The sequence below is a fragment of the Phodopus roborovskii genome, unplaced genomic scaffold, assembly GCF_943737965.1.
Source record: "Phodopus roborovskii unplaced genomic scaffold, PHOROB, whole genome shotgun sequence".
Taxonomy (NCBI): Eukaryota; Metazoa; Chordata; class Mammalia; order Rodentia; family Cricetidae; genus Phodopus; species Phodopus roborovskii.
Window position 1 is genome coordinate 6127144 of NW_026125052.1, and position 22304 is coordinate 6149447.

Here is a 22304-nt window from a genome sequence, read left to right on the forward strand (position 1 = left end):
AGGAGGTGGGAAGCTACTATGGTCAGAGTCCAAACCTATTCCATATGAAACTGCAGAACACTGGCCCAAATCCTTGTTTTAGTTCATTTCCCTAAACCAGAGGATATCATGCTAAGAGTAAGACTGTTTAAACCTATTCAACAGGGGTCAGGTGTATTTGGGAAATGAGGATGTCATTTTTGTACTAGTAAGTATGCTTTTATTTAAAATGAGTGATGAGGGCTGGGTGTGTAGTTCAGTCAATAGAGTGTGAACTGAACATGAACAACATCCTGGCTTTCATCTCTAGTAGTGCCTAAAACGAGGCATGGTAGAACACACTTGTAATACCACTTAAAAGGAGAAGACAGAAGAATTAGGAGTTCAAGGTTATCCTCATCTACATAGCAAGTGCAAGGCCAGCTTGAGCCACATGGCCCTTATATCTGAGATAATGGGGTGGGGGCAGGGAAAAGAAGAGAAGGAGGAGAGAGTAGAAACAGAAATAGCAGTAAAATAAATAATAACAATAATAAGCCACAGTTTTGTTATATTACAGGTGGCTATAGTTGCTACTTTTAGGGTAGATAAGTTAGCCTTTGTGTCGAAGCAAAGGAAAGAATATAACAACATTCAGTTTGGTGATTAATCCATGCACGGATAAATAGAAGGCAGCTGACTGTCTTTCCTAGCTGGTAACTCTCTGCAAGCCTTAACTCCTTAGGCAAGGAAATAGAAATTTAGCCATGAAAGAGAAAGAGTTGGTCAAGAGAAATAGATGTTGTGTATAGAATCTAAAGGGTCAGTCAGAAGCAAAGGTTAGGGGGATTAGCAACCAACACTTACTTCAAGAGATCAATCGTGACAAGGAAAGTAAGTCAAGGAAAGGAGCAGAGGGGGGCACCATTTCTGTGTGACTTGCTAGCATTCAACAAGGATTTTGTTTTCCAAGTAAAGTTGAAGATGGGAGTAGACTGACATGATATAGCTCTAAGCCAATGAAAGGCTAGTGCTGGAAGGATTTTTCTTATAGAATCTTCTCCCCTAGGGGCTTGAGTAGTCCTTCTGGTACCTCCATTGGAGGAATTCTGACTTCAAGAACAGTGAGAGATTAAATTTATGTGTTTTCTTTATTCTTGTACAATTTCCTACACAACTCCTCACTGCCTCTGAACCCCTTCTTTCTAACAAGTCTCCCTTATACTTTCATTGTGGTCCATTGCATTTAATTAATCCTACTTACAAGAGCATGGGTGGAAATTTATGCCAGCCTTCCAGGCAAGTTGTGGCTATACTATACTAGTTGTTATAGTTGAGCCCCTCTAACTGGAATAAATCATACCTGATATTGTTAAAAAAAAAAAAAACCTGTTCAAATATCCATGACTAGGGAGCTCATAGTCCCTAGAGAGAAACCTACTACTGATGCTTTGCTAAATAGATATGTTGTTAATGTTCCTCATAAATTTTATTTATATTCATAGATTTAATGGTGTTTTCATGCTTAGTCAAAGAAGCATTTTTTCCAACCAGGCAGCAGTGAAGGCAAAGTAAGTAAAAAAGTGAGTCAGGTTGATAAGAAGTTGGTAAGAATAGCTGACTTCTTTGAGTGCCTTATACAGGAAGAACAATTTTATCACTTTCTCCAAGGCTCAGAGAAGAGGAGGCAGTAAGAGCTGGAAGATGGTGAGAAATGATGCAAAACACTTCCTTTTGGATGTGACATGACCCTTACACTCCTGAGCTCATATCAGCTCTGGTAGTCTACACAAGACTGAGCCCTTCAACTTTCCAGAATGGACTGAGAATGGCTCTTGTGGGCTCATGAGGTCCCAACTCTCCTCAAGGAGCTATAAACACTTAATGGTCATATTCATCAGTGGCGTAGCTACTAGTAAATTGCTCTTGCTCAAGTAAATGCAGTATTTTAAACTACCTGGTTTGTGGTAATTTGTTATACTGATTCTAGGAAATTATCATCATCTCCAAACTTCAAGTAAAAAAATAAAATGACCCATCAGAGTAAGGAAACCCACGCCACATCACCATACTTCAGAGATGCCTCCTCATTCACTGTCCTGTGACTTTTTCTGGAGGCACATGAACAAATATCCATTCACCACACCTAGTACACCACTTATGGCCCAAGGAAATGATTTCACTCAAGTCTAACTTGGTAAAACACAGAGTCTATTGGACTTATTTACAAGAGCATCATTTATAGCTGTATGGGCAACCCAAAGGCAGCTGCATCACCAAATGCTCATCCCTCCCCAGCACAAAAGTGGTATCCCTAGAGTCTGCTGTAAAATAGCAGGCAACTCCACTAAAGAGCATCCCCCATGCTCCAAGCAACTGTTTACTGCTTATATCACATTTGAGAGAGCCCTCCCCAACATTTTAACCTTCGGAGCATAGTAACTTTCTCTAATTCCCTGGGCTAATAAGCTTTCCTCTTTCTTCAATTCTTTAGAAATAGCTCCACAATGCTCACTGTTTTAGTTAGGTGACCAATCCTGCTGGCATATGAAGACTTTGTCCACAGGACAATCATGGAAGTATCAAAGCTGTCCAGATCACTCTTCCTCACCAATTTCTATCCTTGGCTTTCTATTCTGTTCTATTATGTTCATGGCATTCCTTGTGTACCCCAACCTTAGTCTGAGTTACATTAGAATCAAAGCATTAAATCTTCTAGTCTGTCTCTCTGAACTACATATTTTGATATAAACTTGCAATTAAAGAGGTCACAAGGAAAGACACATGACATTATATCCATATGAAAACTGCTGCTGCCTGGTTTCACTCAAAATGTCACTTGGAACACTTATTTTCTTGGTCGGTCTAATTTATGGCTGATTCTGACACTTGCTTCTCAAATGTGATGTAATGTTCTACTAAATACAGCATCACAAGACACCAAGAATCATTACTTAAATAATTTTTGCTTTCTTTCTCAGAGAAATAGAAGAGGGAAATCAATTCCCTATGACCATTTCATGGACACATTGCCATTCTAGAATCACTACAGGGTACTGAGGTTCTAAAGGAGTTTTTGAAAGAAGCATATGAGGAAGGAAGATACTCCTTCACTCCCTATTTGTCAAATAACCTACTTCTGTACTAGACATTTTGATAAATATATGTGGATGAGAAGAAGCCTACTGTCTTGATTGTATTATTAAACAACCAGAATCCTTAAGATAGTAAGGATCTGCTATAGGAATGGGACATTTCTGATGATAGGGTCCAGTCTGCTAGTACATGGTCTCTGTCCTTCTATCTTTTCTACTTTTTATGTCCTCTTGGTGGGAACTCTAATAATAACTTCCATGTGTACGAACACCTTTTGTCTCTAAATTGCTTCAGTTAATGGGAGAGAAAGGTTACGATGTGAGATAGAGGAAGAGACTCTTTTCTTTTTTATACTCCCTAGAACAGACTACCATGTCTGACTATGTCTAGGGCATGCTGGGGTCCAGTGATTTGTACAGTGTCCTAGAGAATGAGTAAGCTTTCAGAGGCATGACAGATGGGATGGAATCTCCCAAGTTTATATAAGATCAAAGTCAAGGCTGGAAGTCAAGGGAAGACCAATGACACACCCTGAGTTCAAAAATGGAAGTTTGCAGGGAATTATGGAGGAAAAAACTCAGGAATCTGAAAGGCCTTGAGTACTACACTAAGGCATTGAGGTTTTAGCCTGTTTGTAAATTGTGCGATGTTCCAGATACTGACATATACCTTAAATGCCTAGATCCCCAAGTCCTTCCAGAAAAAAATTGATTTCAGAAATGAAAAGCTAGTGTAGATCTCTAATCTGAATTTTTGCATTATCAGTTTTACATTCTTCTTTGCTTGGTGGGTTAACAAAATTCATTCACATACCACAAGCTGAGTACAGCTGTTGACTTTTTAAAGAAAATGGAAAATTAAATCTCTTCAAAAGCCTTTTCTTCTCGGTTTCAATTTATTGGGCCCTCTCCTTATATATTATGAAAAAAGGGAATATTCCTCTTGGGAAATGTCACAGTTTCATTTAATTACAGAAAATGTTGCTAAATATGACAGTCTTTCATGGGTCCTTATAAAAGGGAGAGCTTGATCAGAGCTAAGATTTTTGATGCAGGTCTCAGAGAAGGTAACAAGAGAATCAAATTAGCATGGGGATTGTCAAAGTCTTGTGTCTGAAGATGGGAAAAGGAGGAAGAGAGGACATTGAAGAAGGGAGAAAAGTTTAGAACAGTGGTTATCCACCTTCCTAATGCTTCGAACCTTTACTACAGTTCTTCATGTTATGGTGACCCCCAACCATAAAATTATTTCATTTGCTACTCCATCACTGTAATTTTGTTACTGTTATGAATAGTAATGTAACTATCTGATATTCAGGGTATCTGTGGAGGTTGTAGTCCATAGGTGAGATCCACCGGTTTAGGATACTGCTTAGTAGAGATATAATGTCAATCTCAAATGTGAGACACTTATGGAAGCTTAAATATTGTAGGAGCCACCATTTAAGAAGGGAAAAGAGGTGGATATAGGGCATGTATCCATCGGAACTAGTAAAGAAATGTTATGCATACATATGATGAAATTATATTTCACCTTAGAAACTAAGAGCATTCAGATATATACTATAGCATGGATGAACCATGACCCACAATAGCATCATGCTGAGCATACATAGCAAGTGATAGAAACACAAATTCTGTGTAATGGCACTCATATGAGTTGCCTACAATAGTTAAATGTTTAGTAACAAAAGGTGAGTAACAGTTCAGGGTAGGGGGAGGAAGGAGAAAAGTTTCAATGTATACAGAGCTGTGGTTTTCCAAGATGAAGAGTTCAGGAGATTGTTTTCACTACAGTGCAAGTGCACTTACCACCACTGAACAATACAACTAAGATAGTATAGATGACACAGCTTATGTTATATATACTTTATCATGATCTGGAACATAAACCAGTAGTATTTTTAATAGTATATTTTATTTAGCCTTTTATATCTAAAGCACTATTTCAATATGGAAGGAGAAATTTATTGAGATATCTGATTTTTTTATTAAGCTGTTGAAGTCTACTGTGTATTTTCACACTTAATAGAACACCACAATTTGGGTTAGCTTTGTACCAAGTACTCAATAGTAGCACATGGTTAGTAGCCATCATAATGCAAAGGGCAGGTCTAGCACAATGGGCAGGTACTTAGCTTTGATTTTTCTTTTTTTCCTTGTCAGTTTATGCATCACTGGCTCAATAGTGGCATTTTTTCTCAGTGCCTTCCTTGAGGAACTTGTCTTGGAGGCAGTAGCAAGAATAGTCTCAGGGCAATCTAAAAGCTACCCCAGAATTCTTCGGGGATCAGAAGAAGCCATTGAGCTATGATACACAGCCCTTTGCTATTACTGTTTCTGGCCATGCATCTCCCAGTGCCTTATATCCCAGTGCATCAGTAAAGTGCCCAGAGGCCATAGACATCACTCTCAGACTTAACAGCTCTGTGATCTGGGACAGGCTGAATGGTATCACAGAACTTTCCTTACTTTGTTAATAAAGACTAGGACAGTGGTTCTCTCATAAGGCCAGGGCAAGAATTAAATCAGATTTAGGACACACACTTCCATTAAAAGTTTGGCACATAATGTAATGAATAGTGTAGGTCACTGCTAACATCTATCATCATCATCATCATCTTTATTACCATCATTGTTATCACCACCGCTGGTATATTTTGGAGACAGAGTGGTCCCTCAATGTTCTTTTAGATTTCCATCATTCTTTCAGCCTATGGGTCTATGATGACAGAACAAAGGCTCTATAGCAAGCTCAAATTGTCATCCTACCACTTCCAAAGTATCCTTCATCTAGATTCTTCTCCTGTGTTTCTCCCTTGTCACCCTGACCTCAACCATAAGACCCCATCTATGCTACTACTGTAGGAAAACTAGACCTTACCCCAGCAAGATAATAGTGACTGAAGGGTGCTACCATATGGCAAGTTTTCATCAACTTCTTGCTTAAATACTGGAGGCTATAGCTTGAAAGTCTCTTGTCCTCTCCTTAGAGGACACATGCTTAGCTCCCTCAGACATACCTCAGGCTGCTATTTCTCCTAGCCTATTAGCCTGTGGAAGGAACAGCTACTTTCACATTCAGATCTACCCATGACTTCCAGTGGCTCCCAGTTTGTCAAAGCAGCACTCACCCCTTGCAGACTGAAGAAGTCAATATGCCTTGGAAAAAAAAAAAAGTAAAGGCCCAATTGATTTGCTTGTCTATGGAAGCAAGAGTCTTGCTCCCAGGACCCTGTTATTTCTCCCTACATAGGTCAGGGTGGTTAAATGCATGTTGAGCATCAAGCATGTTCTCCACTGGCTAGCCTTGACCTTTGTGCAAATAATCATTGAGTAAACCAAGAGATTAGCATTGAAGGAATTTATGGTGAGCTACACAGGTCAGGAAAGCACAGACTAATCTCTTAACTTATCAGATACAAGGGAAGAAAACTGAGAAAGAGACAGTTGATAGCATTGTCCTTATTGAAACAGAAACTAAAGTATTCCACAGTTCCTACTTGATAGAACTGAGTGGCCATGGTTCCCTTGTTTCCTCTGGCCCTGCCATGGAAGGTCACAGCTTTGGATGAAGTCTATGCAGAAGTAGAAACCACGGAACATGCTTTATTTTTTTTAAAACTCTAATAAGCTTGATCAGCCCTCACTTTCTCAAGGACTCTGGTCCATTTGTCAGGCAGCAGCCTCCAATTCAAGAAGTGGGTTCACCTTTATGTTGCCTGTCCTAAGGCTAGAAGAAAGGCAGAGTCTGAAGACTTTGCTAGGCTGAGATTCTGAGATGCTGTCTCCTTATCTACCTTGCTTTCTTCACCCTCCACAGAACAGGGAAGTGGAAACAGTTGAGTATGGCTTTCTTGCAGGAGGGGAACCTAAGAAGCTCCAGACTTGTCCTATGGGGGATGGCCCTGTTTGCTCCAGGAGGTAAGCATCAGCTTTAGAAACACAGTATCTTCTCATGGATTCTTACTTAGGAAAAACATATAATATGTACACAAGGCTCTAGGAAGAAATACATCATAGAGTATTGCATAAGGCTCTAGGAAAAATACATAGAGTATGTGCATAAGGCTCTAGGCAAATTGATGTTCTCTAGATGATGGTTTTGGATGGTACAAACAAGAGTCAGAGAACAGTTTGTCCATAGCATGGAAAGCCAAAAAAATTCACATTTTTACCTCATTCAGTCTGATGCAGAGACTTCATTTCCCTAGTTATTTTTTTTAAGGGAAGTAAAATGTGTCAATCAAAGTACTATTCATAATAGCATCCCATTTACAGACAAGCTGGAAATAATTTAAACAACCAACAGTTGCTAAACAGCCTATATAGCATATTCACTTAAGAGATGAATCCATTGACTCCAGCTGTAATTAACCATTCCTAAGAGAGCAGTACTGGGAGATGAGGATGGGCACAGAATTATGTTGGGGAAAGGAAAAAGTGAGTACGGTTAGACCACAACTGTCATTGAGTCAGAGATGTACCTGGGCAAAGCTGGGCAAGCATACAGTAAAATCAGAGGCACTGAGAGGTCGAGATACAGAGAAAGTCGTATGCAGATCTGTTGTAATATTTCTACAATGCACCATTATCACTAATGGCAAAAATAAGCACCAGCCCAGCACAGACATCAAACTATTGATCTTGCCCTATTCCTTCAGTACTCTCTAGGTTGCTGACATTAGGTCTCGGCTTGTCTGTATAGGCACGATGCTATGGTGCCATGGATGACGGCTCCAGATATTCTGACAGCCACAAATATTGTGGCTTTCTACTCAGATGGCTGTATGGGCTCACCTACCATTTATTGCCAGCTCTGAGCAGCCTCACCTGGTATGCCATGGCATGAGAATGTTCCACAGGGCTGTCATGAGGGGATAGCTTCCCTTGCAAAAAACAGATGGCTTTTTCCTGCATCCTCTGCCCTGGTTCATATTTCACTGCACACCCCATAGCAACTTGGGTGCAGGTGCTCTGACCATCCTGTGTATTGGCATACAGTTGTGAATACAAGCTGCTGGCTGGAATCTCTCCTCCCAGCCAAGCGCCAGTGTGAAGTGCTTGGGATTCTTGTCCCTCTTTGTGCACAGCTGCTAGAAGCCAATTCCTAGGACATGCAAAGGGCCCCTCCCTTTCTCCCACTCTCTCCTGGGGATGATGTGCTAGTTTTCTTTTCCTGCAGATTCCCTGGCTCAGCAACATAAAATCCTCCGAAGAGAGAAGTGTGCCTGTGCCTGTGCCTGTGTGTGTGCCTGTGTGTATTGTGTATGTTGTGCATGTGTGTGCATGGTAAGGTAAGATTGTGTGCATGGGTGCCCGTGTGTGCCTGTGTGTATTGTGTATGTTGTGCATGTGTGTGCATAGTAGGATAAGGTTGTGTGCATGGGTGCCTGTGTGTGCCTATGTACTGTGTATGTTGTGCAAGTGTGTGCATGGTGGTGTGTGTGAGTGTGCTCATATGCACATGCATGCATGCATGTCTCTGTGTGTACCATGCTTTTCGATATTCTAAACACAAGCAAGTTTATGACTGAAAGCTATCTATGACACAGAGCACCTGTAATCACCATTACCCACAGGTGCATAACAGCTCATCATGCTGGGAAAACCTGCTGCTTGCTATACAAGAGCTTGAAGCCAAACATCCTCTCCTGTACACTTTCAACTTCAACACACACCTCGTGTTCACAGGTAGAAAAACCCTAGGACTTAGTTTTAAAAAGAAAAAGCAATCAAAAACTTTCTAAAGTTTAAAGTCACACTGATACTGAGACCCGTGTGTTTGCCCTGCCTGCGAGACCTATGCTTTCCCAGCTTGGATTGCGCTCAGTGAACTCATTCAAAGATGACAAGTGCCAGGTTAAGCTGCGATGGTGCGGCTTACTCCAGAGGACTTAATTTAAGCCGAGGACTGGCCACCCTCACCCTTTCCCAGTGGGAGGCATGTAATCTCCTCTCCAAGAGAAGCAACTGTGTGACCAAGCCATAAAGATTCACACATGTGTCACAGAAACTTGGGAAAGAGCCCCCCTTTGGGGAATCTTTCTACTCTGAAAGCTCTTTAGGACTGAGGTGCCTGTCAGCCTTGCAGCCCACCACAGACAACAAGACAACAAAGAGAAAGCCCTCCCCATCTGCTCCTGTTTATATGTTTTATGATCCGCAGATGCAGAAAATGCAAGTGCGTGTATGCACACTCTGTTGCCTCCTCTGGAAGAGGGTCTCAGATCCCAAATGCACTTGGTAATTGTGTAAAGCATCACTTCCACTCCTAGCCACAGGAAAAGCGGAGACCCAAACACACACACAGACCTCCCAGCCAAACCCCCTCCCAGCATCATCCCGTTCCTAGCTACAGAAAATCAAGCGCTACTCACATGCAGCAGCCTCAGCCTCCCTTTACCTCTCCCAGCTCCGCGCACCAGCGGCTGCTGTTTCTCCTGTTGCAAGCGAAACGAACCTTCACCAGCAGAGATGCTTCTCCTCTGGGCTGCTTTGTCTGAGATTCCCCAGATGAGCACCGGCTCGTTTATGTCATTATCTGAGTTCGATTGCTCCCCTAACACAGACAGAGCTTTGGGGCTGTCATCTTCCAGTGGCTGGGATTCTGGAAAGAGAAACAACAGACCTGAACCTGACAACCGATCGCATCAAAGCACTCCAGGGGATGGCAACCCAACACTATGAAGTAACACATCAGCTTACAATGATACCCAACAAAGCGATAGATCATCTGTCTCCTGCTGGCCCTAGGAGCCTAACCAAGTCAGCGTGACATTATTTATGAACTTATAGCATCCAGAATGGCTCCAGGTAAAGTCACATAAGCACCACAAAGTGTTAGTGTTGCAGGCTTCTGCAGCTTTCATATATGTTCATCACGGTTGAAATCAATAAAGAGGTAATAGCATTTGGTAGTTAGAAGTTTAAGTTAATGCCAGACCAGGATTCACAAGTTGAAGTAGACTTGGGACATCAGATGTGTCCATCAGTTATTAACTGTGTGGATATGGACAGGGTCTTTTCTCTGAGACTTTGTTTCACCAGTGTTTTTGTGGGAATGGTACTTAGGCCCTAGGAAAGCTGCAAGAAGAGGGGCTGTGGGTAACTTTCTTTGTTCATATTATCTATTGGCCATCTCCTAAAATAAGTCACACCATCACTGTGAGTGTTTGCTCACTCTGAGGAACCTTCCTCTTTTAATAAAATTACAATGAAACTTTATTATCAAACTTTGAGATCATTTCAATGCGATTATTAATGGCTTCATCCAGGGAAACAAATTTGGACACTCTCCATATGTAGGGCAACTCTTATTTTCAAGTCTCAAGCAGATAAGAGTTCTGGGGTACCTGTTCCTCAGGTATGAGGATCAGAGTCCTGAGATGATCCTAATTGAAAAATTAGCTGTTCATTTCTGACCCTTTCCTCAGACAGGTTCACTTGATGGGTGGGAGTTTCTCAGGACTGACAGATTGTGATAAGAGGAATTTTGGCAGAGAAATTTACACTCATTTTCAAATATAAAAGAGAACGAATGTGTTCAAATGAGGAAAAACAAGTCTATAATGTTTATTTCTGAGGTAAACTCTGAGGAAGTTGAGAATATTGACATTCATGGCTGGTCATCACTGACTCTTCTCCATCCTCCCAATGTTCTGGAAGCTTCAGAAGAAAGCTCATTCTTAGGATAAATACTACTTGCTCTTTTAGAGGCTATCCACTATGTTGATGTAGCTTTCATGAAGTGAACCCAAAGGTTGGCAATTGACTTAGTAAGAGTTTAAGAAGTTCTACCCTATACCATGGAGAATATTGGATGGACAGCATGAGTCAGTGTCGAGCTAGCCCTCTCAGGAAATCAGATAAACAAATGCAAAAGTTGTGGACCAGAGACTACTGTTAAGAGTCTTTTCTTACAGGCTGATGAAGAGATAGCCCTGTCTATAAAGATCTTTATAGGTGATGGGTATGAAAGATTGAAGAGAAAGAGAAGAAGTCAGTATTCTTACTCCCTCAAAGAAATGATTCTTAAGAAGAGCCCCCAAGCAAGAAAAATATCATTTTAGAAGTGTTTACCAAGTACTGGCCTTGGCTCTGCTAATTGCTAGACTTGATAAATGTTAGAAATTAAGAATAGATCTCTTTCATGACTGCTTTTTAAAAGTGCTCTTTGGGGCTCAGGAGATGGCTCAGCAGCTGAGCACCTACTGTACAATCATGAGGACCAGGGGTTGGATCCCAGGACCTACACCTTGTGTGGCAAGATAGGTGTTCTGAAAGCCAGTAACTCCACATCCAAGGGATCTGATGCCCTCTTCTGGAGGGCGTCCACATATATTTCTTTGCGTGAATATATGTACATGAGTACCCACTGGCTGTCTCTTGAACAGATAAATGGGTGTGACCAGAAGAACTGATCCTCTTGCCTCCAGTTACAGAGTTGATACCAATTCGAACCTCCAGCTTCACACCTTCTATGCTGTGACACCAGCAGCCGTGAGGTAGGAATCGTATGGACTTACTGCTGCCTACCAGTGTGACATTCTCACTTCCTAGTGAATGTTGGCATGGTGACTGCTACATTTCAGTGGCTTCGGGATGCATTGCTGTCGTTGCTCACTGACATTTCTATCACCAAAATACTTTGGAAGTTGTGGGTGTGTTTCATGAAAGAGAACGGCCACTTTATTCCTTTGAATAGATTTATTGGAAATCAATGCTGTGGCTGAAATGAGAGTTTGGCTTATGACAGTCGTCCTTGACTGTTTGCTCAGATAGAAGAAGTTGCCTCTAAAGCTTTTCAAATGTTCTTTGTGCACAAAATTATTTGAGAAAGAGTAAGCAATCCGCTCCAATAATTGAATTTTTGGAACATGCCTCAGGAGTGGTGGGTGAACACTGCAAGTGACCAGGAACTCTGCAAGTTGTTTTTGAGCAATATGTGGGAAAATGAATTTGCTTTTCATTTTTGACATTTCATTTATTATTTTGAGGATCTCTCGAGTTCTATTGGGAGGAACATGCTGTCCTCTTAGGATAGTATACTAGAAGCCTCCATGCAGGAAGAGCTGGTGAGGAAGCAAAGATCTCAGGCTTAGATAGGCATGCTAGACTCCATCCCAATTCTGTCCCTGAGCATCGAGGAAGCCTTGAGAAAAGCCCTTCAGTTTGCAGGAATCTTTGTAATGCAAAAGGATGCTCTCTTTTCTCTTCCAGGTTTAAGTTCATCCTATGATTCCAGATGAGGGTGAATGTGCCTGTAATAAGCAGGTATAAGCTGCCTGTTCAAGATCAGATTTACTTATTGGTTGCTTAATTAATTAATTAATTCTCTGCTGCCACTCTGGGTATGTTAAAAGTACAGTCAGAAGCAAAATCCCATCTTTATATTAAAGAAACATGAGTCCTCGTGTGTGGGGGACACATTCAAGCACTCAGACAATGGTGATGCCATTGTGTGGGGATAGCAGCATTGGTCCTGATTAAGGTGAAGATCTAGAAGTAACTTTTGGGAGAACATGACCTTTAACCTCACTTTTAAAGAATAAGAAAGAGTTGTTGTGGGCAGGGGTGGGGTGGGGAGGATACCTGGTGGAAGAAAGCATTACCTGTCATGGTAAGAAAGCTGCTAGAGTGAGGTCATATCAAACCAACTGAGATTGTGATGCACAACTATGACTTACCTTGTTTCCCATACTAGTATTCAAATGTAAAAGTCCTTAGTTTTGCTAGTCATAAGGATAGTAAGGGAGAATTGGGTCTCAAATTCTATTCTCTGTATCCAGAGGACAGTGAAGGAACTATAACGTGAGGACTAGAAATGACTCTTACATTTCTCTGCTTATGGTAACCTGTCTTGCCATTCATTGTCTCCTACTCCAGCTTTTAGTATTGGACCATGTAAATGGAGCATATGCATTATGGCCATATAGCAAGTGGTAGCATCCACCAAACAAAGATCCAGCTTTTGTGTGAGGAAACATTTTATCATGGGGAATAGGGTACAAGGTTGATACTAAGACATCCTGGCCTTCAGTCCTGTCTCTGAGTACACTGTTCTTGTCTACTCCCTATGGTTGTGAGTTAAGTGAGATCACCAACACAAATTCTCCTTGAAAAACTTATGTTTATGCTTATGGGTGTTTTGCCTGAGTACATAACTTGAGTGTGTGTGCAGTGCCCTTGGAGGCTAGAAGAGGACACCAGATCTCCTGGAACTGGAGCTACAGCCTATTGTCAGCTGCCCTGTGGGTGTTGGGAATCTAACCCCAGTCCTCTTGGAAAGCAGCCAGTGCTGTTAACCATGGAGTTGTTTTCCAACCCAGTGCAAATTTCTTAACCCAATGCTTAATACAAAGAAATAACTTAGTACATTTTAGTTGATGTCATAGTTAGGGTTTCTATTTCTGCTGTTGTAGTGGGAAGGAAAGGGTGTGTTTGGCTTACACTTCCAAATCATAGTCCAGCATGGGAAGAAGTGAGAACAGGAACTCAACCAGGGCTGGAACCTGGATGCATGAGCTGATGCAGAGGCCATGGAGGAGAGCCACTATCCATGACTTGCTCAGAATGTTTTCTTATAGAACACAGGACCACCAGCCCAGAGATGGCAGCACTCACCATGGACTGGGACCTCCCTTGTTGATCACTAATTATAGAACATGCCTTACAGTAGCTGGATCTCATGCTGGCATTTCCTCAACTGAAACTCCTTCCTCTCTGATGACTCTAGCTTATGTCAAGTTGCCATACAAAACCAGCCAGCACATTCAATTAATTTCAGTTTTGATGCTTTCTCAGAAATGGCATCTGAAATAAACAATTTCTTATTGAATCATTTGACCTAATATCTTCTCATATTAACGCATAAAAACTGGAAATCATTCCAATTTACCCATAATGCAAAATCATTGTTTAACAAATAGTTAAAACAATCTCATTAGAATCTAACAAGTCTTTAGACATAGAGCAAAGGACTACTAGCCTACAATCCACACAGCCACAGAAGCTAGGAAACAAGGAGGACCCTAAAAGAGACATACATTGTCCCCTGGAGAAGGTGAAAGGGACAAGATCTCTTGAACAAATATGGACCATGGGGGGAGGGGAGAGGGAGTTCGGAGAAAGAGAAGGGGAGAAGAAGAGGGGAGAGGAAGACATGGGGAGCCGAAAAATCAAGTCAGGGAAAGAATAAAGGAGAACAAGAAAAGAGATAGCATAATAGAGGGAGCCATTATAGGTTTAAAGAGAAATCTAGCACTATGGAAATGTCCAGAGATCTACAAGGATGACCCCAACTAACAATCTAAGCAATAGTAGAGAAGCTACCTTAAATGTCTTTCCCTAATAATGAGAGTGATGACTACCTTAAATGTCATCCTAGAGCCTTCATCCAGTAGCTGATGGAAGCAGAAGCTGACACCCACAGCTAAACACTGAGCTGAACTCCTAGAATACAGTTGTAGAGAGGAAGGAGTGATAAGCAAAGAGGTCAAGACCAGGCTGGAGAAACCCACAGACAGCTGACATGAACAAGGGGGAGCTCATGAACCCTAGACTGATTGCTGGGAAACCAGCATGGGACCAACCCAACATGAGTGTTAGTTAGGAGGACTGGGTAGTCTATGGGGCCTCTGGTAGTGGATCAGTATCCCTGTGTACAAATAGAATTTGGGAGCCCAATCCAGATAGAGGGATACTCTCTCAGCCTAGACACATTGGGGAGGGCCTAGGCCCTGCTTTAAATGATATGACAGATTTTGAAGAGCTCTCATAGAAGGCCTTGCCCTCCCTGGGGAGCAGAAAAGGGATGGAATGGGGGCTGGGAGGGGGACAGGGGAATAGGGGAGGGTAATGGAACTGGGATTTACATGTAAAAATAAAAAAATTTAAAAAAGAATCTAACTTGTCAACTTATACGTTCAGTTATAGGAGACCAACAGCTGTTTGAAGTGTCACACAGTGCTTTGAATTAGCACACTGTCCACTTTGAGAAAAGCCACTGGCATTGCAAGCTTAGATAGTCTTTTAATAAGCATCATTAGGTTATTTTTCTCCACTTTTCTCCAGGGAGGAAAGAATGTGTTAAGTGTAGTTTGTGTACCATGGGATATCCTGGGAAGCCTGGGGCTGAGAACTAAAGGCAAGTGACAGGATAGCAATGGTGGTACCTCTGCCCTTGTCTACTGCCTGATAGACGTTGTATATCATTATTTTTACATGCATCAGTTTCTGTGGTTCTCATGACAACCCTGGAAGCAGGCATCAACCTAGGTTTCCTAGAGCAAAGCTAGGACTCAGCCTCCCACTTCTACATTTGATATCTGAGGAGCAGTGCTGGACCAGCTTACATACATTGGGTGTAGGCCTTCTTATATGAGCTTCCATGGCATGATACAGCAGACACAATGATGTAAGACACTGAAGACGAGTAGAAAGTACCTCAGGATTTATCTAGCTTTGTTTAGCCTCAGATGTGATTCTGCACACTGCTCAGAAGAATAATAATGCAGTGTTAGTTGCTTGGGTTCTTATTGTTTATCTGTTTTGTCAACATAGAAGCTAGAGTCAGCTGGAAATAAGAAACCTCAACTGATAAAATGGCCCTATTAGATTGTAAGCAAGTCTGTGGCCAATTCTTGTTTTTCTTTTTCTTTTCCATCACTCATACAGGAAGTTCCATCCTACTATGGGTGGTGCCAATCCTACGCAGGTAGTCCTGGGAGGTAGAAGAAATGAGTGTGAATCTGGAAGCAGCGCTCCTCCATGGTGTCTGCTGAATTCCTGCTTCCTGGTTCCGACCTGGACTTGCTGCCCTGGCTTCCAGCAGTGATGGACCATCACTTGAAAGTGTGAGATGAAATCAACCCTTTCCTAAGTTGCTTTTTGGCCATGATGTTTATTTATCACAGCAGCAGAAAGCAAACTAATGCAAATGTGACAACATGGATTAATTGGAGCCTTGCAATAGCTTAATAGATGTGTTTTACCCCTATGCTAGGTTTACCACTAGCCAAATAACACACTAAAGTTCTCAGTCAGCCATCACTTCTCAGTCCAAACTTGAAGCTTCTTGGTGCCAAGGCCAATGCACAAGTTGCCTTAAAAATTTCTATTTGAAGCCGGGCAGTGGTGGCACATACCTTTAATCCCAGTGTTCGGGAGGCAGAGGCAGGCAGATCTTTGAGTTTGAGTCCAGCCTGCTCTACAAATTTACACAGAGGAACCCTATCTTAAAAAACAAACAAAAATTTCTGTTTGAACAAAAATTGTATTCAATCATACAGCCTGATAAGAAAAGGCTTATGAGCCTTCCAGGTTCAATATAAAATTATATAATAAGTCAATGTGGACAAAAGCTGAATTTGGAAAAACTCATTTATAGATGGAAGTATAATGGCTGGCATATATGGGGGTATTCAGTAAATGTCTGCTAGAAAAAAGGATGGGGCTAGGAAAAAATCATCCCGAGAGGTAATCTAGACCCCAAAAGGCAAATACTATGTTTTCTGTTATATGTGCAAGTTAGCTTTTGAGGTTTTGATATATATGCTATAATCTGAATAATCACAGAGGTTGGGTACTTAGTAAAGGACTAGGGGTGAGGAGGGGAGCTCCCAAGGAAGAAAAATTAGAGCATATTGTTAAGGAGAGACAAAGGGGAAACTAGAATTGGATTAAAGAGGATGGGTATGGAACATAGAGAGTAACACTAATGGCCATTTGAAAAAGCATACGAAAAAGCATCATAAACTATATACACACGTGAAAGGAACCTAAATGGAGTCATCAAATAAAAGGGGTAACAATTCCCTAACCAGACATCTTAGGACACCAATCAAAACCTCCAGTGCCAGGAATGGCTTGCATTTTGTTGAACTGTTGTCCAAAAGAGTTCCACAGAACACCCACTACCAACTCCACCAAAATCACAGGCTATTACCAAGGCTATTGGTTTCTTTCCACAGCCTGATGGTAAGACCCCATTGGGGAAAACACTTATGTCATTAAGCATGGAGAAACTGGGCTGATGACTAAAACTAGAAGCTAGACCCATACTGAACAATACTTGAAGATACTCTAAACACTACCAGAGAAGAAAGGTAAATATTAGCATCTAGCTCCTAACCATGTAACCTACAACAGCAACTATCTGCAAGATGTACTGGTCTGCAATAATGGCACAGATGGTTTGGGAGTGATCTACCATTTCTTTTTCTGACTGAATTTAAGGTTCATTCCATGACATAGAACCCATACCTGACTCTACTGAAGTGACTAACTGGCACTTTGCTCCTGTGATCCTTCAAATCCCATGACCGAAGCTACTTGGCATTGACAGAAGACCCAGCCCCATCTGAGGCTCTGGGGTCAAACAGTTAACACTGAGGCTATTTAAAGAGATCTGATTTAGCAGTGGGGTCTTCGGGGTCAAGGCAATCTTGTTTTTACTGTGGTCCCAACCCTGTGCTTTTATTGAAGATTTTATTGAAGATTTATCATGTGCCAATATCTGGTCTTCCCTGTCTTTCCTTTCATTCCTTTTTGAACCTAAGTCCCTAGCTTTATTCTTTTCCTTTGAGAATTTCATACATGTGTATAAAAAAAAAATGATCTATCTACTTGCCCTTCAAGCTTCCCCCTGTATCATACCCCTCTAATGTCATGCCCCCACCCCAACAACACACCAAGTCCAGTCAGTGCTGCCCATGTGTGCATGGGTGTGAGTCCATTCACTGACGTGTGGGAAACCATGAGTTGCCATGCCCCAAGTTAAGAATGGTTTTCCTCCTTCAGTGGCTCTCCATTGCCAACAGCAGCTCACAATGAAGTGTAGCCTCGATTTCAGCCACCCCACCTATTCCAGCATCTGTCTGGCTTGATATCATGTAGGATTTGTGCAGACAACCTAAGTGCTGTGAGTTTATGTTTGTGCTAGCCACATTATGGCCACAACACAGAATTCCACAGCTCTCATCTCTAACTTCTGCCCCTTAACATTCTTTGTGCCTCTTCTTCCAAGTGCTGTTGGTGGGATTGATAAAGATGTCCAATTTAGGGGTGAACATTAAGATCCTCTCCTGATAAACTTGCCTGTTCCCCCTATCCTTTAAGTCAGCTTGTAATACATCCCATCAATGATGCTATCATTCATTTCCAGTGATGACTAAATGGAAGGAACTCCTCACACCAACCTTGAGCTTCTCCATTCTCTAACTCCATAACTTTCTTTTCCACTTTTTTGTACATCTTATCTATTTTGAATACCTCCTCTATTGCACTCAATTGTCTCCATATTCACACAGATGTCTGTGAATATCACCTGGATGCCAAAATAATCTGCAACTAATTGGCATTCTCCTTTTTTCGCTACTCTGCTATATCAACTGTGATGGGCAGGATATTGGCTTCCCAAACATGCCCTTGTCCCCTATCCCCTAGAATCTAAGAATATGTTAGTTTTCATGGAATAAGGGAATTAAGTGTTCAAATGGAATTAAGGTTGATAACTAATTCATCTTAAATTGAAGAGACTCTTCTGAATTAACCAGGCAACTCCAATCTGCTCACACAAGTAGAACAGGGGGCAGAAGATAACTCATGCCAATGCAACATGACCAGCATTCAGTCATGATTGGTGGATGGAGGATATGGGAAGAGGCCCACAGCCTAAAAAACATATCAGCAACAAGAGACTGGGAATGACCATTCTTTTACAATCAGCAAGAAAATGGGAATTCCAGACACACATCTGCAAGGAACCAGAGTCTACCAAATGCACAAGAAAATAAGTCCCCACCTGGAACTTCCAGACAGGAATGGCATCTTAACTTCAGTTCTATTCTGTGCCTATGAATGAAAAACCATAACAGAAGACATGAGACAAAACACAGGTTGGTTAAGCCTTATTTTCAAGGATTAATTCTTCAGTTTTGTCTGACTTCTTATACTGGATTCTTCTGCTTTCCTTTCTCCATCCACATTAATCTCACTTTGAGCTGCCAAATACGATTAGAACCTGAATGCCCTCCCACCTATAAGTCATACCTTCTTGAGAACAAAATCTTTTACACATTGGCCCTTGGCAGACATTCAGCATCAGAACTATCACAGAAGACTAGAGAGATATTTCAGTGGTTAAGAGTGCTCATTGCTCTTGCAAGGGGACCCACAGTTGGTTTCCAGAATCCATCATGTCAGTCAGTTTGCAACTATATGTAACTCCAGCTCCAGTACCTTTGGCCTCTCCAGACATTTGCACTTACATGTGCATGTGTGTGTGCCTGCATGAGCATGCGTGCATGCGTGCACACACGCACACTTAAAATAATAAAAACAAATATTTTAAAAAGCTATGACAATGGAAACAAAAATAGAAATCCCTTTCCCCAGTAACTTATTCTTGAACTTAAATTTTGGAGTCAAAGCATTTTTTTTATTTAATTTATTATTTTACATGTTGATCCCAGTTCCCTCCCTCCCTTCCTCCCTCCCTCCTTCCCCCCTTTTACCCTCTCTGCCCTCTCACATGCACTCTAACCACCCTCCCCTCCCATCCCCCACCCCAATTCCATATGTAGGGAATGCCATCCAGTTGGGGTCATGTAGATTCAGGTCATGTGAAGTAGGGACTAGGGCTTCTCTCCTGTCTCTAGATTAAGGCAGTTATCCCTCCACGAGGGATGTGTTCGCAAAGTCCTTTTGTGCACCAGGGATACATTGTGGCTCCATTGTCTGAGGTCCCTTAGACTGCTCAGTCCTTTTGGCTGAGACCCATATTCAGGGGGGTCTGAGTCAGTCCCATGCTGGATTCCTAGCTATCAGTCTGGTGGCCTGTTAGCTCCTCCTTGTTCAGGTAAGCTGTCTCTATGTGTTTCTGCTGCCTGGTCTTGTCCTCTCCATCTGCATCTGGGTTCTACTTCAACTCAGTGTTTATGTATGGGTGTTTGCTCCTGTTTCCAACAGGCATTAGTTGAGGGCTCCACGGATAATTTAGTTGTTGATCTCACTCTCCGGGAAGGGCATTTATGGTAGCCTTTCCACGGAAGCTCAAATTGTTAGTTGGCAGCAGTCTTGTAGTTCTCTAGACCTTTCTTTGTGTTCAATTTTATCTTCAAACCAATATTGGCTCACTCTTTTATGTTCTCTCTCTCTCTCTCTCTCTCTCTCTCTCTCTCTCATCTTCTATTCCTAACCAGGCTCAATCTTCCTGGTCCCACATGTTTTCCTTTCCTCCCCCTCGTTTTCTCCTACTTCTCTCTCCATTCGCTGCCCCCCCCCCACTTCCCCTGAGCTCTGGGGGACTTGTCCCTTCCTGGTTCTGTGAGGGACTTTATATGAATCTCTTAGAATATACCTTGTAGATGTGGATTCCTTCCAGACTAATGCGGTTTGATCAAGCCAGATCACCTGAAACAGAGTACCAGGTGATCCTACATTCAAAACAGCTGGACAAAGCAGCCTTACAGACTACAGCCAGGATTTCTGAATCTTCAAATCCCCCATGACAGCGCCCCTTACCACCTTTATTTGGCTAGGCTGGATGGCTAGTGAGCTCCAGTGACCTGCCTATCTCTACCTCCCTAGTTCTGGGACTATACGGACACAGCACTGCATTCTGTTAGTGTGGGTGCTGGCAAATAGAATTCAGTTCTTCATGCTTGTGCTGTCAGCACTGTACCCACTGAACCATCCCCTTGGCTCAGACACTGACTCTCTTACAGACAATTAAGATAGGCATCAACAAACTTTTGTAAAGGGCCAATAGCAAATATTTTAAACTCTGAGATGCATCTGGCCCCAAAGTGCCTCCATTCTATCATTTTATTGCAAAGTGGCCAGCGATAATACAAATACATACAAATAAAATAATACAAATGAATAGATATAACATATTCCAATACAATTTGACTTTTACTAACTGGCAGTGGCTGGATGGGATAGCCAGTCTTACTCTGCCCACCGTTGCCCTGGACTCAGGACAGCTATACTATAAAGGGATGCTGTGATATGAATAACTCAAGGCAAAGGGAAGTATTTAAACCCACCCTTCTGTCTGCTCTATCCACAGCTCAAAACCTGCTTCACTATTCCCGTAGCTGCTGATTTAGCTTCCTAATTATGCTTTGCTCAGGATCATATTAATGTGGGTTTACGTTCTCTGAGCAGATCCCACTGGGGATAGCAAGGAGGCTGTGGGTGAATACGGAGAAAGAATTGAGAAAAGCTGGCCTTGAATTAAAATTAGCTACAAGTAATTGAGAGAAGACTGTCTGTAACTGCCAGTGGGAGCAAGAGATGCCCCTGTGAGCGGCGGTATGTTTATTAAATTTGAAAATGGCATCTTTAGCTTTCATTTACCTGCCTCCCAAAGGTCTGGGCTCAAGCTGCAAAGAGTCACATGGGGAGGGGGCCTCCACTGCACTAGGGAGGGACTTTTCTTCCTTTTCATGTTCATCCTAGAACATCAGGGGGAAAAAACAGCAGTGGGGGTCAATGCACATCTGTGGATTACCTGCTACCTATGATATAATCTGGTGAGCTGCTTTACAACAATTGACTGAGCATACATCTTTTACTGAATGCTTGTGTATTTATTTCAGTTAAGCCTCTTGATGACCACACTCATGAGACACTGTTATTATGCCCTTTCTTAGTGTTCACAATGACAGACCATTCTTAGCCACACACCCATTATCAAGAAGACTTTCTGACATAACGGTGCTAAACTTTAACCATGGTGGTGAACTGCATTCTGTTGTTTGTTTCAGAAAAAGCTCCCTCCTTCCCCATCCGAAGAGAGGTAGGAGAAGCCTCATTTTCCAGGAAAGACCAGAGAGACTTCCTTATGGCTACATGCCAAGTCAGGGTCAACCCCAGCTCCAGGACCATCAGCAATTCAATGGTTTCAGTCTCTGCCTATTGCTACCAGGTGGCCAAGGCCAACCAAGTATTTGGTCACCTTTACTTCAATGGTTATTGCTGCAGAGCTGATATAACACAGACTGACTTGCCTCTCAGGACAAAGGGAGATCAAATAATAATCTTATAGTTATAAAATGATCTCTCTCCCCCCCTCTCTTACACACACACACACACACACACAGATCTCTCACACTGGGGACTGAAGCTAAGGCCTCACACACTAGGGCCTTCACCTCCACTGAGCTATATCCATAGACTTCCTTACTTTTCTTTCATCTAGGCTAGTTTTCAACTCATGATCCTTCTGTCAGCCTCCTGAAG

The 22304-nt window shown here is 42.1% G+C and overlaps 1 protein-coding gene across 4 annotated transcripts in view; it reads right to left on the reverse strand.

Moving 5' to 3' along the window:
- Window positions 1–21501, reverse strand: part of Ankfn1 (ankyrin repeat and fibronectin type III domain containing 1) — a 369637-nt gene extending 348136 nt beyond the window's left edge. Inside the window, exons 1-2 of one of the 4 annotated variants that reach the window (XM_051192277.1) lie at window positions 21420–21501; window positions 9434–9663 (exon numbers count right to left, since the gene is read on the reverse strand). The gene's annotated coding sequence lies outside the window, so the exon portion shown is untranslated. Of the gene's footprint in view, window positions 1–9433; window positions 9726–21419 lie in introns of those variants that run through there. The other 3 variants (XM_051192194.1, XM_051192357.1, XM_051192139.1) reach the window with 3 other exon arrangements.
- Window positions 21502–22304: the final 803 nt, after the last annotated feature.